Raw genomic sequence first — 13,069 nt, 5'->3', positions numbered from 1 at the left:
TGGAAGCAGTGCTGTGTGATTCAGATGCTCAATCAAAGCCAGTCATCACTGGCCAGATTCCCTTGGTGAATATTTACAGAAAACAAACCAAATTATAAACTGAGAGTTATTTGTCAGACTTACTTAGTAAATATTATAATTGTATTTAAGAGCACACCAAGTGTGTGGGCAAGGCACAAACCAAAACAGACGGTGGAATGTGCTGGGTGAAGTCCTTACATTGCATATATACAAGTACTGATGTTTTTTTAAAGGGGGTATATTTAGGTGGCCCATGCTTCCTTTAAAGCAAGTTCAGCTGACCCTCAGCAACACTGAAGGTGGCTGAAAGTGCTCAATAGCTGGTTTTACACCCATTTGTTAATTTCAAAGTACATTACTAGAAAACCAGCTATGCTGTGGAATTTATAATTCTATTTTGATTGCAGTTATGTAGTTTTCACCTGTATTCTCATCAACTAAACTGTGATGCTCAACCTTTTATTATTCTCTAGGCCATGTTACATCTCCAGACCTGGGTTTACTTCTTTAAAAGCTCTCTTAAATTAGTATCTGCTTTACACTTGACAGGAGGCAGAACTAGTTTTTAAATATTTTTAGACTTATTTTTTTGTTCTCCTTAGTTTGTTTAGAAGTGGTCATCACTCACATGGCTCATAATATGCAGCATCCACTGCCTCTCATTTTTTATTTTAAAATACATAAAAGTTAGGAAACATATAAACAATGCTTCTTGTGCCAAGTTTTCTTTTTTTTTTTTAAGAATTCTCTCTGAGTTGTCAGCACTTTCTTTTTCTGTTGCTGTTGAGTCCTGTGTGTCATCCAAGAAAAGAGGGTTTCAGGAGGAAGGGTTTGAAGAAACAGTACCCTGTGAGCTCCGCTTTCCTTTACGTTTTGAGTGTGCTTCAAAAAGTCAGCTGGTTAAAGTCAGCTCAAGTATCCAAACATTGCTTGTGTAAACTTCCCATGCTTAGGAGATAACTGCATGTTCCTCTCCTCCTCTCTGGGACAGCAATGCTGCCTGTGAAATTCTGCAGACCTGCACTTTTTTTCTCAGTGCTCTGCCTACTTCACGCTGGCCCATGGAGCATAATGCTCCAGTGGAACTGGGAATGAGCAGCTGGACACAAACCCCTGGCTTCTGGCATGGACTCAGGACTACACCTGGGCCCTGAGCTGTGCTGCTCACAAAATCACAGAGCACCCTGTGCTGGAGAGGGGTCCTGCAAGGATCATCGAGTCCAGCTCCCCGCCCTGCACAGCATCACCCCCAAAAGTTACACCCTGTGCCTGAGTTGTCCAAACACTTCCTGATCTCTGTCAGGCTTGGTGCTGTGACCACTTCCCTAGGGAGCCTGTTACAGTGCCCGGCCACCCTCTGGGTGAAGAAGTTTTTCCTCATATCCAGCCAAAACCTACCTTGACACAGTTTCATGTTGCTCTTTGGTCCTCTTACTGGTTACCAGGCAGGAGATCAGTGTAGGAGATCAGTATCTGCATCTCTTTTTCCCCCTCATGAGGAAGCATCCTCATCATCAGCCCTTTCTCTTCTCACCTCCTAAGACTAGCCCTTTCTATGGCAAATCACATATAGGTTAAGCTTTTTCAGCCCTCTGTTACTGCTGAAGCTTTTACCTGGATGTGGAGACATGAATGTGGCCAGGGCTGGCATATGCTGTATAGCACAGCTATTGAAAAACTCAGCATGGCAAATATGATCCTAAGAGCATATGTAAAGTTTATCTTCATTTCCATGACTTCTCAAACTTCCCTTGCTGAACCAAATGATGAAATCACAACATGTTCAGAAATATTAAATCATTTCCTCAACATCTGAATATAACAGGCTGCAGAAGGAAAACAATTACTTCTGGCATGCTGCACACTTTAACACTCCAAATTCTGGTATCCCAGCATATTTACAGGCTTGCACTCTGATCACAGCAGCATTAAAACACCTATGGACCATGATTTATTTCATAGAAAATGCCCCAGACATGCCAAACCCAGCTTTGCCTGGACATTGAGGATTTTAAACCACACATGCAGGCAGTAACTTCAGGATGCCTCAAATTACCTTCCCACTGCTGGCCAGTGGGCAGCAGATTGGTGCTACTCAGGAATGTGCCTAACCCAGTACTGGGTAGTGTCCTGCTGTCTCTGTGGTGTAGAGGCCCCAAATTAATTGTGGCACTAAAAGGATGAGGTGTAATACAAGGGGTGCCCTGCCTGACTGTGTACCCACCTCTGCCTCCCCACTGCTCACTATAGCCTGTGTGAGCACTGAGCTTCCCACTCTGGCCATGGGAGAGGGGAAGAGCAGGAGCAGGGATGCTCCTCACCAGCTGGCTGTGGTCCTCCCTGTGCTATGAAAGGCCAGGGCACACATGTGAAATCCTGGGAGGGCTGCTGATGCCAGGGAGAGCAACAGGGCCTCCCCAAACAGAAAGCAAAGAAAGACTGAGAAATAAAAGTGCTCATTTCTGCAGAGCCCCATGGATTTCCCACCCAGAAGGGTTCGTTGCTGCAAGATGATGAAGATGCCACAAGCAAGAGGACAGGCCTGCTTTCCTGAGAAGGTTCCTTTTCTTTGGAGTTGTGATCAGCGAGTTGTCAGGAATTTGTAATGCAGATTTTTTGTGAGTACATCAGGAATAAAACTCACTGCTAAACTCCACAAATAGTGGAACAATTTGGGAGCAAAGACAGATTTCAGAAATGAAAGTTCAGCTTGATGTACTTTGCAATTAATGTGCTCAGCGATGTCTTAAATATGAGCAGTGTGGGAGAAGGGTAATAGCTCCCTTTCTATCATTTTTCCACCTGTCAGCACACTAACCTATGAAACACCAAAATCCAGATTCTTAGTAATGTAAACTGGCAAACGTGGTTGAAAGCAGTGATATTGTGCAGCCTATCTGTGTCTATGTCTTTTTTAAACACTAAAGCTATCAGAAGAGTATGTGCTTGGGATGGTGAAATAGTATCAATGTTACTGTTACAAAAGTGAGGACAATGAGCCAGCTGGGTTTTTCCACAGGCATTTTCAAAACTACAGCGTTTATTTCTGCTTTTCTGCAACTTCTTCTCTATCTCTTCTCCTCCCTTCCCTATCCCACCCACCTTTTTTTTTTTTTTTTTTTTTTTTTGTGATTTATACACTCTGAGCTACACCCAGAAAATGAGGTCACCAGGGAGCAGTAAGGATGTGAATTCAGACTCTGACTGCATCATTTGCTCTGTGCATGCTGCTGGCTGTCTTGTCTCCCCAGGGCTCCCTGGAAGCAGCCAGAGAAAGGACAAGGAAGGAGGAGAAAGCATTAAGACTGGACTGATTCTGTGTGATGTGGATGTTGTGCCACTTCCCCTGCTGCTGCTCCTGTTTGAACAGGCACTGGGGAAAAGCAGAGACAGATGTGATGTCTTCACAGAGGTGCCTTCTTGTGCCCTCCTGATGCCTGCAGTTAAAGAATGAGGGCCCCCTCACATGTAGGCTGCTGTGTCCCATGAACATGTGGCTGTAAGGGTCTCTCATGTCTCCACCCAGCCACTCTCTCCTATGCCAAGGCTGCAAGCAAATGGGGAATATGGAGAGCTACACAAGCCCCTTGGCCATTCCCTTTCCTGCCCATTTCCCCTGCCTCACAGGGCACCTGTGCCCTCCCAGCCCCTCCCAGCTGGTCATGGCAGGTCAGTGCCACCACCTTTGTGCAAGGTCACCTACACACCTTCTTCCCTGAAGGAAATATCTGTACACTTGTTCCCCCTGCATCCTGATGTCTGGGGAACACCTGAAGCACATCTGGGGCACCTGAATCACATCTGGCTCTAGCCCGAGTGAGGCTGCAGTGAGGGCTGCCCAGGATGATGCAATCCCAATCAGCTGGTGAGGCCATGCTTGGGATGAAAGACCCCACCTGACCTTGGAAATGACCAAGATATGTTCTGCTTTCCTCTGATGGGAGGAGTTGTCAGCTTTAAAACCAGCCCAAATTCTATAAATCTTCAAAGCCAAAAGTGTACAGTCATCCACATAGTCTGCAGTGCTTGCATATGCTTCTGAAGGAAGCAAATGTAAGTGTGGCTGATGCTAATACTTGAACTGCTTGAATGCTGTCAACTTGAATTGCAAAACAGGAGTTGAAGTAAAATTCCAGCTGCTTTGGAATTCCTCTGCTGAATTCTGAAATAATTTTCAGTTTTGAAGTGGGTTTTTTTTTGCTTCTAACCCTATAGGAAAGATTAATAAGGACAGAGAAGCTAGCAGCAGAAATGTCAAGACGCTGAGATCCACTGCAACCAAAATGCAGACATATAAAAATTCAAAACTCTCCGCAGATACGACTGTTTCCTGATCGGCTGAATGTGCAAGCAGAGTTGATCCACAGGGCTCTCCCGTGCTGAGGAACTGCACTCCCTTGCCAGACACCAGTGATGGCCAGACACGGAATGGTTAAATAACTGAAGGTTTGTGCCCAGCAATGTGTTTCAGCTAATTTCAAATACAGCAAATCCTGGGCAGTCAGTGTCCTCACACTGGCCAGGAAAGCCTTGCTCAGAGCATTTATCTTAGGGAGGGTGTGGACACAGGCACATTCACAACAAAGAAATCCTGTACAACATCCTCAACTCTGCACTGAAGCTACAGTGCTCAGCCTATTACAGAAAAACAAAGCAGACTTTCCCTGTGGCTGCCTTCAGTTGAAATGTGGTGCTTGGGAGCCATGTAGATTATTCTTTTTATAACAGGTCTCGAATCCACTTGCCTGTTTAGCAGGTAATGTTTTGCTCCCTGGCTCTGCCATTTAGGCTCTGACCTGATGTTATTTTAGGAGCCACAGCACGTTGGTATCAACAGGGCTGTTGGTGCTTATAGGTAGTGTTGGGAGAAGGGATGCAGGCTTTGTTTAGAGAGGTAATTTCAAGGGTGTTTATGTTCTAGGAGCAAAGCAAGACTACAGAATATTAAGTGTTTTCAAAGGCAGAGTTAAAAAAAGAGCTAAAAAGGGACAGTAGGGGAGTTCCAAATGGGCAAGAAAATTGGAAAGACAGGAATGGAAGGAGCAGGAAAGCTGAAGGAAGATAGACAAATTAAAAAAGAACTGTGGGGACCATGCAGAGAAAGGACTGGGTGCTGCAGCTCTGCAGCAAGAATGTCACAAAGGAGCAGCTTCATGCCCAGCAGCTCACACACAAACAACCTGTAGAAGGCTGATAGCAGACCCCTGGTCCCAGCATGAGGAAGGCATAGCTCCTCCAGCAAGGGCTTCTTAAAACTAGACCTAGATTTGATTAGGGGTGTAGCCCCATCACGTTCTGAATCATCGGGCCGTGGGCCGGCCATTGTATGCATTGTTATGAGCTATCTCCTTTGCTAAAGCCAAGCAGAAAAGCCAGCGACGCAACAGGAGGGAAGAGGCCGTTACTGAAATCCTATGAGAACAGCGATGAATGATGACAGACAATGCCTCGCATCCCTGCTTCCACTGCAGGAGCTGCCAGAGCATCAGCACAGTGTCCAAAGCACGGTGCGACAGGCTGGCCAGGGCAGCTGAGAGAGCTGCCACCTCTGGCTGCTACTAAAGAATTGCAAAGAGCCCTAGAAACCTCCTGTTTCGCTAGTACCCTGCAAGCAGAGGGCAAGAGCTATTCAGGACTTGTGCTAATTAGGCTGCCTGCTGCTGGGAGAGGACGGGGATGTGGCTGGATGCCAAGGGTAATATGGTAGGCGGGACCAGAGGGCTCCGCTGACTCCAGGGCAAGTCCGCTTTGCTAACCTGGTCCTTACGCATTCCTTCTTCCCTCTCCTGGAGCTGTCTGCGGAGTGGCGCAGCCTGCGAGCCCTCTCGGAGCCCCGGGGGCGCGGGGCAGGGCCGGGTCCCCGCGGGCGGAGCGCTGCCCCGCGCCCCTCGGCTCAGCCCCGCCGCGGCCGGTCACGGCTGGGCTGCTGCTGCTGCTGCTGCTGGCAGAGGCACAGCCTCATGTTTTTTGACCTTTTACTCTTCCAGAGATAGAAATGGGATTTGTCTGAGGCTTGGAATAACTTCCTGCGATTGTGCTGGAGAGGGCTAGTCTGGCTTGCTAGATAGCTGTGTCTGTCGGGGCTGGCTCAGAAATGAAGAAAGCCTCTGCTCCATGACTAAGCTGAAGACAGATTTAAAGGAGCCCAAAGACACAGCTGTGCCTTAGAGAAAAATAAGCTGAGAGCACTATGCATTGTCCCCAGTAGGACAACTGGGCTGGGGCTGTTTCTGGGTTTGGGCATTAGCCATTACTGGAGAACCACAAATAACCCTAAAGCAAATGGTGTCTGTGTTTTGATAGTGATTCCTCAGATGGTAACTTACAAATCCTCTCTGGACCAGTGATGTGTGGTGTCTGTATGTGTGGGAAACTAGGTAATGGTCTGAAAATTAATCCTTTGGGATGATGAGAGCAAGCAATAGTTGTGCAAGCCTCCCCCTCCTCCTCCACCTTTCCTCTGCCTCTGCTGCCAGCACAGGCAGTGACACTGGGCAAGCACCGAGTCTGAGGTGAGGGCTGCTTTGAGTTTTCTGCATCTTTTGATGCCTTTCTGCATCTCTTTTGTTCTGTGTTAAATTGGCTTCTAGCAGCCTTTACAGATGACATTGACAGGTTAGATGTTTTCAGCACAACAGTCAACAGATCTGTTGAATTCCCAAAGAATTAAGAACATGCTCTTCAAATAAAGCCTTTTCTTAGCAAGCTTTTAGTTGTTTCTTGTATTTTACTCATCAGAATTCAAAATCACTATGTACAAGCTGTGTGCTAGTGTATTCCTGTGTGACTCACAGCCTGGCTGCCTCTGACTCCTCTTTCTTAAAGTTTGGAGTAAGGAATGGTCTTGGCCCTTTACTGATACTCCTTTGAAAAACTGAACATACAGCACCTGGTGGGCAGGATCCTTGACTGAAAAATGGTAATTTTGTACTCTTCTGGCCAGCAGCAATGCCAGCTGGAGATCTCCTGGCATACACTCAAGAATACTCAGGCTATATCCAGCCCAGCCCAACTCTAAGCCCCCTCTCCTCCTGGACTCAGTCTCTGCAGACACTTGCTGGAGATGTCTGCCCTACCTCCTTGACATCGCTTGGACAGGACAAAGAAACTGCTCTCCCCACCTCTGCAGCTGGTGGTTGAATCTGTGCTGTTCCTGAGCATGAGTGTTTCACAGTAAATAAAAAATAAAAATTTGCATCTTCCCGCTCAGCAAAAGCAGAGCTGTCCCAAAGTCAAGTCATATTTCTGTTGCAAACATGTCCTAGCACACAAGTTCAACATACTTAACACTTCTGTGCTAAAACATCATTCACAATTTTCAGCCTCAGGGGAATTAAGTTAGTGATATCTATCAGCAAAAGTGATTTATAATGTAATTGTATAATACAGTGAGAGGGTAACACTTGAGCCTTTGAGCACAGCAGGTCTCTTAGGCAGCAGGAGGAAGTAGTGCTGAACTGCACTCTTTATCTGTTTGCATCATATTCTGGCTCCAACATATATTTCACTTTCTGCTTTCTAACAAGTTGGAATTTTGAATAAGTTTTTATTTAAAAAATCTGCAACCCAAACAGTGGAAAATTAACAATGAAAATCCACCTAGTTTATTTGTAGGTAATTTAGTATGATTCATTAATTTTAAATCCTTTAAAAAAGTGTTTAAATGCTTATGTATATTTTCCCTATTCTATTTAAATGCAGCTTGTTTCAAATCACATAAAATAATCCTTGCTGGGGAAAGCAAGCTTTTCACAGTGATATCTCTTTAACACAAAAATTCTAATATAAAGAACATGAGTAATTGTGTATTAAGCTACACCAATACCTTGATATTTATGGATGAAGATAAAGTATGCCTGTTAGCAGAAATAAGCACTACATTTATGCTAAAAACTCCACTTAGTGGTAAATCATTGCAGATCAACTAATGAAACTGTATTTCAAGGAAATAAATAGAAAAGTACCTGTGACAAAAAATGAAACTAAGAAATTACAATTTAATTCAAAGATTTATACCTTCTCATATAAGTTATTTTAAAAACTTGTGTTAATGTCACTCTATGTGAATTAATGCTCTTTATAAGGAAGTTTCCTCAGGATGACTGGACTAGATTGGGGAAGTATCATGAGGGGGAGCTGTTGAAATTAAAAATAAAAGTACTAGTGCTCCCAGACTGAACAAAGCTTGCAGCCTGTGATACATGGTGTTGCATGCAATGCTCTTTTTCTACCCTCAATCATGTATGACAAAAAGACAGTGATGGACTGTCACAACACAGGGCATCTGTTAACCCACAGATTAAAAGGTATCTGAGGGCTAAGTAATTAATCTCTCTCACCACACCTTATTTCCAACAATTGAACTCAGTTATTTTATTTGTGGTACAGCAGGCAGCTACCACATGTTTTCACAAGGACTCTGAGAATAATACACATTCACAGTCTTTGGAGCTTCTCATGCATGTGGGTTTTCCCCCGGGGTCTCAGTGTTCACAGACTCTGAGCTGGTGGCCACAGCCACAATTCAGACACACCTAGAGTTTCAAACAAACATGCAGATGTGCCTGACACCACTTTATCATTGAAAAGACCAGGTCACACGTTGAGCACTTGTGGAGTAAGTCAGCACTGAGGGTGTCCCAGGCATGACCGAGCGGAGCGTGTAGAGGTGAGAGCAGTCCTACCATAACTAAAACAACAAGAAATCCCCCAAATAAACAACACCACAAAAAGATGTAAAACACTGTGGCTCAGCTCCCTGTAAGCTTAGGCTTTTTTCTACTATACCAGGAAAACAAAACCCAGAAGAGAATGCCTGTTACTCAGACTTGTTCTGGCTGTAGATCTTGATCTTTACAGTTTTGCAACCCATCACAAAGCAAGTGTTTTTCCATCCACTGCTCTTAGGCCACTGACAGCAATCCTGATACACACTGTGCCCTGCAACACAAACCCAGGTAGGTGTCCCACACCACGGCCCTGCAAGATTCTTCTGCACTGAGAGGCTCTCTCAAAGTAACAAACAAATTTCACATCAGCAAAGATGTTACATCATCTTGAATGTCTGTGTGCATTCTCATGAAGTTTCTGGAATTCTTTTCAAAAAGCAGGTTGGCTACAGAGCTGAGAACTTCCTGCCCCATTCTTGAAGGTAGATGTCTTCTAATACTTCACCAACCTCTTGCTGTCATTGTCTGACCCAGTTCCCAGAGCAGGAAGCTCTGTATTGTCACCTGAAAATCAAACTCCACACCATCTGCCCTGCCTGCAGAGCAGAGATGGTGGCAGGAGCTGTAAGCAGAAGTGTGAAGTTCACAGTGTTGAGTGAATCCCATTAAAAGTGATGTGAGATAAAGGTTGTTTGAGCACAGAGCAAACACTCTACCTAGATCCTGCAACTCCAGCAAGCTTAGCACATTTAGAAGAGTCTCTGTCTCTTACATCCAAAAGATAACTTCTGAAATTCAGCCTGGCAGAAATTCTTCTGTCAAAGACTGTTTTCTGGGAGTACCAAAAAAAGGCCAATCATGCATGACCAAATAATTTACCCTTCAAGTTTAGGTCCCTATTCCAGAAAGTGCTTAGCACATACCTCACAGCAAGCTCAGGAATAGTCATTGATCTCATTTAAACTAAAATTTGAGGAGTTGAGCCTGCTTATTTTTTTTGCCATTTTCCAAGTTTTCCTTGCCATTTTCACTGCCCAAAGTGTGAGCAGCACCTGGCAAGATTAAAGGAGTATCTTGACTCCAATTAAGTGAAGTGCTCCTATTTAACCATCTTCTCTTTAGAGACAATTAAGATTTGCTTTCAGAAAAATGCTATTCACAGGATGTATTTAACATATACACATTTTTTATGGTAGGAAACTGAAGGGACACTTCCTCTTCTAAAGCAAAAGCCATGCACCACGAGGAAAGCATGCATGAACATGTGCATGAGGGGGATGCAAAAGTCTTCTTAGGTATGGATTGTCTGACATCTAATAATTTTGATTTGGAAATGGGCTATACAAAACCAGCAGCACAATTAACCTCTGTCTGGGAGAAGTCTTCTGGTTCAGCAGAGAATGAGGCAGAATTTGCTTCTGCAAGGCTTGCAATGATCCTTTAAGTATTTGGAAGTGGTGGAGTCACTATTCCTGGAGTTATTTAAAATACATGTAGATGTGGTACTTGGAGACATGGTTTAGTGGTGGGCTTGGTAGTGCTGGGTTAACTGGTTGGACTCCATGATTTGGGAGGTTTTTGTCCCAAGCTAAATGGTTCTGTAGTTCTGTGATAAGGGATCTTGGCCTATGGGAGCTCAAACTGTGTAAATGGAAGAGCTGTTTGTGCTCTGAGTGAGGAAGTTTAAATATGACCTGCAATGAGTGTGTAAGGCTGCAGAGAGGAAGGGCTTTCTCTACTGCTGCACCCAGAGCAATCTTTCTTTTGTCTAAAGGCCAATGTCGCTGTGACCCACACACAGCCATCAGACTATTAACACTTTATTCCAGCTAGTTATTTCTGGCTTTTGGCAGTCAAAATACTTAAATGCCCAGAGTGCTTCCAGAGTAACTATAGTAATTACAAAAACAAACAACAGCAGTTGACCCATGGGTCAGCTGAAGCCAAACTCTGAATCACACACTTATTTTTTACCTATAGTTATGAAAAGGACTATAAGCTGGACAACAGGGCAGTTCATTTCCTAGCCACCTCAGGGATGCTCAGCCAGACAAGCTCAGATGCTGTGACTGCTCAGCCCTCCATGGGAGATGCAGAGAGGTGGGTGCTGCACTCCTTCCCTGACCAACAGGCAGCCCCCAAGCAGAACTTCATCAGACACACTTTGTAAACCCACTGGAGGCTGAGGGACTGTATGAATGATCTTTCTTCTTCTGGGTATTAACAATCTATATGTTTCAGAGAGCCCTAAAGGTCAGAGCTCTGAAGTTAGGAGAAACACTGTTCAAGCTCCAGACCTCCTTTACACTTTCAGTTCTTCCTATTCCTGCAACAATGGTCAGTTCACTCCCAGCTGTGTCAGTAATTAGCAACTTCATGTTGGAAGGTCTAGGGCCCCTTCTAGAAGAAGCCATAATGTAGTCAAATTAATTACCTTGCATCTCAAAAATGTCAGATTTTGTTTTTAACCAAAATGCATTTGCTGATGCAAGGCTGCATTGTGTTGCTGCTTTACCACAATGGGTTCTTCAACTCCTCTCCCTCTCTAAAACAAGTCAAAATTTACTATCTATTTTGATTATTTAGCATATTATAGAAGATAATATGTATTTTAAAGATATACAATGGTCATTGATCTTTCAGTTGTGCTTCTATTTATTTTTTCAAAATCAATTTTGTTAATTGGAGGGCCATGAGGCATTATTATCAACAAATTATTATCTATTATCAGCAAATAAAAAAGATCAGAATACAATGGAGCAAGACCTTTATGATTCACTGGTAAACCAGGAGGAAGAAACCACTACTCTGGAAGTATCAAATCTTCCAGCAGAACAAATGCAATAAAATGTGTAATAGGAGCATCCAAGCTAACTTGCAGACAGCACCTAGTTCTCTAAAGCTGTGTGCCTCATCTTAATCAAACATGATCTAAATTAAATTAAATCCAAAATCTCAAGGTTGGAATAAACCCTAAACCTAATACACTAAAGAGGAAAAGGAAAAATATAATGAAGTTTTTGTTTCTTCTTCTGGCTTTCATTAAAACACACCAGTGCAAAATACTGTCTACAGACATGAAGGCAGAGTTGCACAGAGGAGAGAAATTCTGCGTAGGCTGAAATAATTCTTGCACACAATATCCAAAAGTGTGGCCCTGAATGAGAAAAGAGATTTTCTTTTAAGGTGAGGCCCTTGTTGCCTGGGTGCTGTTCACAGCAACAGTGCAGGAAGCAGTTCACAGACAAGACACTGTAAAACTATGGGTGTTGTCAGGAGCATTCAGGGATGGGCACTGTGGAACCTTTAGAGCTGTGCATTAAATAACATTTTGAATAACAAATGTTTTGAATTCTATAGAGAAAGACAATGTTTATCCTTGTGCCTTTATTCCCCATGCCCTTGCTGGTTTCCAGGGAAGGAATACTGCAGGAGTTCTCTTCAAGGAGAAATCCAAGCCAGTAAAATCCCTCCCCTGATCTCTCCTACCCCAACAATGCAGAATATTGTTGAGTAAAAATGGAGTCATAGTCACAGGCAGCACATATAAAACAGGCTTATCAAAGCAGTGGTGTACACAGAAAGCAGTAACTGCTTTCCTTTTTTAGATTTCATGCTTATTTGTTTAAACCACTAAGGGACATTTGCATGTTACTCTTTTCTGGTCAGGCATGAAAAAAATAACATAGAAATAAATGCAAGAGCAAGTAACACCTCCTGCTAACTTTCAAATTTAATTTTAACTCATGAAACACTTCAGTGAAGATCCATCGCTTGATTTTGCATTCTTAAAGAAGCAAAGACTATGATCAAAAAGGTCTTTGCTAAGAGGTGGAAAGAAACAACAGAACCCCAACTATTATCTTTCCTTATTTTAAACCTCATCCCACACTTGACACAAATTTAGAACTGAATGCGGAATTACTCCTACTCTTCTCCTTCACTTATGACTCTTCCTCACCATGGTTTTCAGTGAAGGAGATTGTAAATGTTCCTTGTGAGGGTCCAGTGCAATAAGAAGAGTGTAAGGTGTGTGCTGCAGGCAGAAGCCTCACCTGGCTGCTGTGCTGCTGCTGTGCTGACTGCCAGTTGGATATAAATAAATAGATATAATTGTCAGATATAAATGAAGCCTGCTGGGAGGTAAATACCCCCCAGTCAGGATAAAGATCTATGCTACAGTAACAGTGATGCTAAACCAGCCAGAAGCAAGTGGATTCTAAACCCCAACATTATTGAGGATTTTCAGCCACAAAGTTAAAAGTGTCTGTAGTGCCAAAGTGCCCGTTCAGAGGGCACTGGCCCAGAACTGGTGGTTTTTGGAGGCTTTAAAAAGCAGGCTAAGAGAGATGGCAAAAGAAAAGCATAAATGTGAAAAT

The 13,069-nt window shown here is 43.7% G+C and overlaps 1 protein-coding gene across 4 annotated transcripts in view; it reads right to left on the bottom strand.

Annotated features, from left to right (window-relative positions):
• The window catches only part of GAB3 (GRB2 associated binding protein 3), a 61,599-nt gene that overhangs the window by 29,452 nt on the left and 19,078 nt on the right, over positions 1 to 13,069 (bottom strand). The window lies entirely within an intron of this gene.

Source organism: Erithacus rubecula (genome assembly GCF_903797595.1).
Source record: "Erithacus rubecula genome assembly, chromosome: 15".
Classification (NCBI taxonomy): domain Eukaryota; kingdom Metazoa; phylum Chordata; class Aves; order Passeriformes; family Muscicapidae; genus Erithacus; species Erithacus rubecula.
The sequence above is the reverse complement of the archived record's forward strand: the minus strand, read 5'-3'. Positions and strand labels throughout refer to the sequence as shown.